This window comes from Adiantum capillus-veneris, chromosome 15, assembly GCF_014529385.1.
Source record: "Adiantum capillus-veneris isolate H3 chromosome 15, ASM1452938v2, whole genome shotgun sequence".
Taxonomy (NCBI): domain Eukaryota; kingdom Viridiplantae; phylum Streptophyta; class Polypodiopsida; order Polypodiales; family Pteridaceae; genus Adiantum; species Adiantum capillus-veneris.
In genome coordinates this window covers 22083031-22091496 of record NC_140945.1, presented here as the reverse complement: position 1 = coordinate 22091496, position 8466 = coordinate 22083031, and the positions used below count along the sequence as shown (strand labels likewise).

Here is an 8466-nt window from a genome sequence, read left to right as displayed (position 1 = left end):
TCAACTTTTCATGGTGTTGTTTCTTCCCTCCCTCTGCAAACTCCCACCTTGCATAAGGTCCTTCGTTGCCTCTGCAAGGCCAACATTAAATGTATGTGTCCGTTTTCTTGTTTTCTTTTCCACCCCTCCATTGGTTGGAGTCTTCTCAAAGGAAGTGGTCTCAAAAGTTTGGTCGAACACTGGAGGACTTCCTGCAGTGCTGTGACTTGGGGCACCTATTCAGGAACCATATATAGGTCAAAATCAAAAGTTACGACCATTCCCCACAGCGGTTTTTGATCAAGAAAACATAGGCTTACCATTGCTTGTATCAATGACAATTGCAGTAGGGTTTAATTACTCCTTTGTCCATCCCAAAAAAATCATCCATGACCTCGTAGACCTCAATTGGAAAATTGCACTGAATGAGCTTGCCTTCTGACACTCTTTCTGCGGGTGTCATGGTCCAATACGAATCCTTTCCAAAAGGCGTGTTCCTTTCCCAATCATTTATCTCCCGATATGCCATGGAAAGGCGTTTGTATTTTTTGTATGCCTGCTGCCAATTGACTCCCAAGCCTCTAGAGGCACACAATGCGACAGTCTCCATCCACTGCTCCTCGATGGGTTTTATCTTTTGGTACAAGTCGGTTGAGCTTCGTTTGTCATCGTAGTGCTTCTTGCACTCCATGACTTGGGCATGAAGATCCCAGAAGAACCTACTAGCTGGACTTTTCTTGGGTTTTGAAGATGCTCGTTTTTTGGTGGCTTTACGAGCTCCCTTGCAACCTCTCTTCGGTGCACCGGCTGGAGACGCAACCTCTTGTACAGCGCTAGGGAGAGACTCTTCTTTAGGCATTTGTGTTGCAGGGATGTGATCGTTGACAATAGAGTTTTAGATACTGGATACCAGATTGGCAACATGTGGATGATAGCGAACAACCGCTCTAGGCAAAGAAGTGTGAGAACCATGAGTAACCTGTCCCATGATAAGGAAGAGAACAATAGCTTGATGATAAGGAAGAGAACAATAGCTTGATGAGCATGGAAAAAGCAGTCGAAGGTGCTTGATGAATGGAGTTTGTGAAATTTTCAGTACGAAACGATGACTCGAGGAATCCCACCCTTGCCTCATCTGATGATGGGGACATGAGATTCAAATCCACTCGTTGTGCACGCTCCTGGCCAAGCTACTCCACAGCAGAGGGAGGATGCATTGATTGGTTTTGTGTAGTCAAGGACGGGGTAACTGGTGATCTAATGGTTGGAGGCCGAAAGGGAGAATGAAAAGAGAAAGGGTTTTTGAACGACATTACGCCACCTGCAACTTCAAGATAGTGTCATTCTCTTGTGGTACTTTTCATGCAAGAGGTTTGTACTGAAATGGTTATTGTTGTGTCGGCATCCACTCACTCGGCCTTGGATCTCCTGAACCAGGTGATGGAGAATGTCTCCGGACATAGAGTGGAGCTTATAGGCAAACATTCATGTAGTCCTTGACCTATTTCTACATATGGACTTCAAATGAACACAGATGCACACATACAGGGTGACTCTCTCTCTCTCTCTCTATCTCTCTCTCTCATATACCCCATAACCACTGTCTACTCGACATAGAGGTGAGCTTATTCTGTTTTTATGAAACAGAGTGCACTCCATAGCTAGTGTTACACATGAATGTTCTCTTCTCTTTGTTGCCCCTCGGTACCCTCCCTTTCAATTTCCACGGTTAGCCTGTTTCAAAACTATTCTAGACTGCCAGTAATCCAGACAATATTTTGACTGTTGAGTATGGCCAATCCGTATTCTATAATTTGAGCACTATGCATGCACGAGAACATTTCACACTAAGGAAAAGTGTGTCGCATACCTGTGCAACCGAGAGAGGTCACTGGGAAGATGATGCAGCTAGCTCCCTCTATGCATGCATCAGAACAATTCACTGTGAGGAAAATACTCTCATACCTCTGCAACTGAGAGAGGCCACTGGAGAGATAACGCGGACTACTGTAGTCGACAATGTGATGTGCCTTCTATCTGATGTTGTGCAATGGACACGGTCCTATATATAGTCTGCTTCCGGATGCTGCAACCGGAAGTGTGTGAAACTGCCAAGATGTAGAACTCATGGAGGAAGGCCAAGATGGTGCCGGAAAAGGTGGACTAGAAGGTTTGGAAAGTGCAATGCACTTTACACCTAAGCTGGAGTTCAAACGTCACCACAGATACCTTATCCCTACAACGGCTAGATTGCTTATCCAAGCCTATAAAAGGAACTCCCCTTTGTATTGTTCCCAAGCAGTTGTTGTATGCAATTTGAATTCGAATTTCCCCCTCTACTTGGTGTCAGCTCCCCCTTCCCTTCTCTCTCACATCTCTCTCTCTTCTCTACCTCCATCTCTCTGTCTACTCTCTCCTTCTCTCCTCTCTCACTCTATCTTCTATATAGTACTCAAGCTCACATGGTATCAGAGCTTCAGAACTTGAGCTCCTAAGTACTCTAAGAACCTTCTCTCGAAGCAACGGCCTATTTTTTTTACGCTCATCTCTCACTTCCAAGGTCTACTCGGCTAGCATGACTAGCGCCTCCTCACCTATGGTTGCAACCACCAAGTCAAGGTACTTCACCATTGACAAGCTCAATGGGAACAATTACAATGTGTGGAAGCTGAGAATGGAGCTATATTTGAAGCAACTTGGCCTCTGGAAGATTCTTTCTGGAGATGAAATAAGACCAAGTGAAGACGAGTATGCCTTCGACACGAAGCTACACTCGGCATGGGATTCAAGGGATATTACGGCTCAAATGGAGATTATATTCCATTGTGAGGATAGGCAAGTCCAAATGGTGTGGACTCTATCCACCTCTAAGGCTATTTGGGAGTTCTTCAACAACAATTACGAGCACACTGATCTTGTTTATCAAGTCTCCCTGATCAAGAGACTTGTGAACAATACTATGCAAGAAGGCCAATCTACAGTCAAGTTTCTTGACAATTGGCAACCACTGTTAGATGAAGTTCTCATCTCTGGAATGGAGATTTCAGAGAAATTTCAATGTATGCTTCTACTGGCGGCTTTACCCGCAAGCTGGAGAGCCTTTGTTACTACTCAAGCCATGTCCCAGATGCAATTGCAAGGCCTTGTATCCAAAATCCATCAGGAAGAAGCTTTAAGAGACCAGTCTAATGGCTCTACTCCAGTGGCTCTAGCCACTCATATCAATTTCAGAAAAGGTGGTCCTAACCACCATTACAACAACTCAAGGCAGTTGCATAAAGGTGGTTCTAACTGCCCTAGAAATTTACCTTATGGTCAAGTACAATGCCACAACTGCAAGAAGTTCGGACACATTGCCAAGGACTGCAGATCCAAAACCAAGCATCATGGTGGTAATGATGGAGGATTCAACGGACATAAAGAAAATGGAGGCTATCATCACAAAGCTCATGCTCATTTCACTAATATTTCAAGCTATGATGGTGATATACACCCTACTTCTATACAACTTTTTTCTGCAAGCTTCAGCTCCTCTAAGCCACATCACAACTCTTCTATTTGGTATCTAGACACTGGAGCTACACATCACATGACATATCATTTTGATTGGCTTGCACACTACACTCCTCTTCAACACCCACTTGAAGTCCTCATGGGGGATAGCAACATTCAACATGCTAAAGGATATGGCACTGTTGCCATTACCCTACCAAATGGCACTATAGCTCACTTAGACAAGGTATACTATGTACTTGGTCTAAAGCAAAATCTGATCTCAGTAGGAGAGCTCACCTCAAAGGGCATTACAGTTTCTTTCACGCATGATAAGTGCATCCTGCATACAATTGACACAAATCACAAGCCTTTCTCTATATCTTGCCCCAAGGAAGGAAGCTTGTATCCTCTCGGCTCTAGCAAATTCCAAGCCAAAGCACTTTCAATAGTCATCAATTCTCCTAACCAAGAGGAGACACTTACTTGGCACTATAGGCTAGGTCATGTCTCGCAACAAGTGCTCAAAGATATGCAGCAGAAGGAGCTAGTGGTAGGTTTTCCAACCACAATTACACCAATTATATTTTGTGAAGCATGTGTCAAGTTTCCAAGGTCAAAGTCCCATACAACTCAACCTCTTGAGCTTATCCACTCGGATTTGTGCGGCCCAATGCAGACACAATCACTCATTGGCAATAAATACTTCCTAATCTTCATCGAAGACTATACAAGGTACACTCATGTCTACTTCTTCGCAGATAAAGCTGCAACATTTATCAAATTTCAGGCTTTCAAAGCTATGGTGGAGACACAACTGGATCGCAAAATCAAGGCACTAAGGATAGACAATGGTGGGGAATACAAAAGCAATGAGTTTTAACAATATTGTGTATCAAATGGCATTCGACGGGAATTTACAATTCCGGATCACCCTCAACAAAATGGAGTCGATCGCTGAGCGCAAGAATCACACTTTAGTCGAAGCTGCTCGCTCTATGCTAGCCCTCGCTCCGCTTCCTATTTCTTTCTGGGAAGAAGCCATAGCTACCGCAACCTACATTCAGAATCGAGTCCTCTCATCAGTCAATCCACACAAAACTGCTTACCAACTGTGGTTCAACCACCCGCCCAACATAACCCATCTCAAGATCTTTGGTTCCCCGGCATATCTTCTGCTCACCAGTCCTCAACCCAAATTTTCTCCTAAGAGCATCCACACTATCTTCTGCGGATACGGCGACACTCATGGCGTTAAGGCATATCGTCTTTACGACTCAAAAACAAATAAGTTTTTGTTCTCAAGGTCAGTAATATTCTGTGAATTTCTTCTCTTTAATCATCCTCGAGATGCTCAACCCTCATCGACCACTGAGCCCCTTTTACCTACCCCATATACAATACCCGGCAAGTACCCTACGGTTACTAAGCTTACCAAATCAATGAACCATGGTGTGATACACCCTTGCACACATTAATTCAATCAAATAAGGCCACAAGCTTAAAATCGCAAGCTGCCAATGCTGACAGCTTGCACATAATAAACCAACGCCAGCCCTCAACCCATTCTGTAGCACTACCTACTCCTCATCAACTTTCACCTATTCTTGGCATACACACACATTGTTTCCCTCTCTCAAGCACACTCCAAGAAGGCCACACACACACACCATTTCATCCCTCTGCCTCAAGACATTCCTCTACTCATAAGCTCCAATTCTCAAACTCCATAGCACCATCTCCTGCTCCAAGCAACATCAGCCTCTTACCTCAATCAAAAACATCCCCAAATAGCTCTCATTTCAGCCCCTTAGCTTATCATTCATCTCCTCTAAGCATGGCACACTCACCTATTGTTGTATCATCCTCCTTCTCCACCCCGCCTACTTCTACTACTCGTAGAAACACCATCAATCCCATCACCATTTCCTCTTCATCCTTAGATCTCAAGGCATCTAATCAACACTCTAATCGACCCTCCGGATCAGCCCCAATGGATGATGAAGGGATCTCGCCTCCCCTTCGCCCTCGACACCGCTCTCTCGAAGCCATCTACGAAGCAACATCATTCGCTTCATTCTTGCTTCAAGAAGAAGAAGACCTCTCCATCAACATCCCCAACCCGCTCGAAGAGAATACACTCTCAGTCGAAGACGCCATTGCCTCTCCCGAAGGCGAACAATGGATTGAATCCATGAAGGAAGAGCTTCAAGCACATGAAGAAGCTCAAACTTGGACTATCACGCCAAGGCCCGACGACGCCAATGTCATCGGTTGCCTATGGATTCTCAAGAAGAAGCATCGCCCCAACGGTTCTGTCGAACGCTACAAAGCAAGGCTTGTCGCGAAGGGCTATACGTAACAACATGGTACAGATTTCACTGATACTTACTCTCCTGTCATGGGTATCACCTCATTTCGCATACTTGTTGCATTATCCGCTTTCTTTGACATTCCTCTTCATCACATTGACATTCGCACTGCCTTTCTACATGGATGGCTAGATGAAGTCATTTATATAGCTCAACCGCCCTACTTCTATTGTGATGATCCCACTATCTATGTATGCAAGCTACATAAGCCTATATACAATCTCAAGCAATCTGCACGACAATGGTTCAAGTGCCTGCATGCTTTTCTTATCAAATGGGGATGGGTTCAATGCACTTCTGACCCGAACTTATTCTATCACACTCTCTTCCATGGATGGGCAATCATTGGTGTCTATGTCGATGATATTCCTATCATTGCTAGTGATGAGACATATGTCTCACATGTTGTGGAAATGTTCAAGGAGAATTTCCAATTCATGACAACGGCCCTATGACCTACTTCTTGGGCATAGAGGTCAACAGGGATCCAAATGGAAGATTTGTCAAGCTTTCTTAGCGGAAATACATTGAAGACATATTGGGTGAGTATGGTCTTCTCTCTTCTAGTGCACGACTATCTCCACCACTACTTGTCAAACATAAATTATTCACTTCTATGCCACCATATGATGATGATACTTATTCTATGTCAAGCTTTCCCTATGCTCGCTTAATCGGCCAGCAAAGGTATCTCATATCATGCACAAGACTTGACATTAGCTTTACAGGTCATGTATTATCTCGCCATATGAAGGCACCCAAATGACATTGTCTCGCTGCCAAGAGATCATTGCGCTACTTACACCACACTCGCCATCATTCTCTCACGTATTATAGTCAGAACCACTCATCACCACTGCAAATCAAAGGTTTTGTTGATGCCGACTGGGCCGCCCAAGACCCGAATATGCATAGCATCTCTGGGCATGTATTTCTTCTTGTAGGAGGTGCTATTTCTTGGCAAAGCAAGCGCGAGACATCACTTGCTCTATCATTTGCCAAGGCAGAGTATATAGCAGCATCCCTTGCTTCTCGTGAAGCATTGTGGCTTCACCAACTCCTAGAAGAACTGCCAATTCCATGTGCCACTCCGCCAATCATTCTACATTGCGACAATCAGTCAGCAATTGCAATGGCAAAGAGTCCCCAGCGTACCGAGCGCACAAAGCATATCAAGCTCGCGTATCACTTCATCAAGGAGCTAGTAGAAGACAACTTCATCCACCTCAAATACATCTCTACCACAGAGAATGTTGCCGATTTCCTTACCAAGGCAGTTCCTCCTGAAAAACACATTCTTTGCTCAGCAAGAGCCGGTTTGGAAGCTCCCTAGCTTCATCTTCAACAACACTCATTGTATTTTGACATGGTTTTATTTTGTATTCGCATTTGAGGGGGGATCTCCTCACAAATGCTCTATGCTTTTTGTTATGATTTCGGTTTGAGGGGGGATGTGGAAAGTGCAATGCACTTTACACCTAAGCTGGAGTTCAAACCTCACCACAGATACCTTATCCCTTCAACGGCTAGATTGCTTATCCAAGCCTATAAAAGGAACTCCCCTTTATATTGTTCCCAAGCAGTTGTTGTATGCAATTTGAATTCGAATTTCCCCCTCTACTTGGTGTCAGCTCCCCCTTCCCTTCTCTGTCACATCTATCTCTCTTCTCTACCTCCATCTCTCTGTCTACTCTCTCCTTCTCTCCTCTCTCACTCTATCTTCTATATAGTACTCAAGTTCACAGAACGGCATCTGCAGGTTGAAAGCATGGAAAAACTGGCTGCCCCAGTCAAACGCGCATAAAATTCGCTTATCACCTACACTTTCACAAGGTAACAGTGGGGGTTTGAGAACTGCGGGTGATTTCTTTCCCCCCCAGGTAATTTGACCGCTTTATAGTAGGGTTAATTTTAGGAAAAATTACCAAAATACCCCTCTAATTTGTGGAAATTCCCAATATACCCCTCAAATTTCAAAACTTCTCAAAATACCCTTGTATCTATTTTCGTTGGATTCTTCAAGATTTTCTAATCTTTATTCTTGTTTGACAGTTGAGATCGGCTTTTGAGTGCTTCGCATGTAATTTGTCCCCAACTACCTCGCAAAAAAAAGCAAAATAAGTCTAAAAATAATGAAGCAATTCATCTCCAAAGCCTACATAACCAACTCAGATTTTAGTTTTAGCATCCTGTATGGTAGACAATCACTCTTCTTATGAAAAGCTACAAATTTCTTTGTTTTTGGAGAAATTTACTCTCACAACTAGGGGTATTTTGGGAATTTTGGAAAATTCGAAGGGCATTTTGGGAATTTATGACAAATTATGGGGGTACTTTGGGAATTTAAGAAATTTGAGGGGTATTTTGGGAATTTCCACAAATTAGAGGGGTATTTTGATAATTTTCCCTTAATTTTACCCCACTACCCCCAATCCCCCTGGGCGCGACTCAGCTCTTAGAGTGCTCGGAAAAAAGTGATAGGCCTAGTGCAAAAAGCTACTCAATTATAGTTTGTTCTAGGTCTCTCTAATCTCTCCAATCTCTCTCGCGCTGTTTCTTAACCGTGTGGAGCATATTCATGTGCAGGGATCATCACTAGACGTACAGGAGTCAGATTCTGAGC

At 43.9% G+C, this 8466-nt stretch overlaps 1 pseudogene; it reads right to left on the bottom strand.

The window, feature by feature from the left end:
* LOC147440382 (uncharacterized) lies at window positions 1-838 on the bottom strand (annotated as a pseudogene).
* Between the last annotated feature and the right edge of the window lie 7628 nt (window positions 839-8466).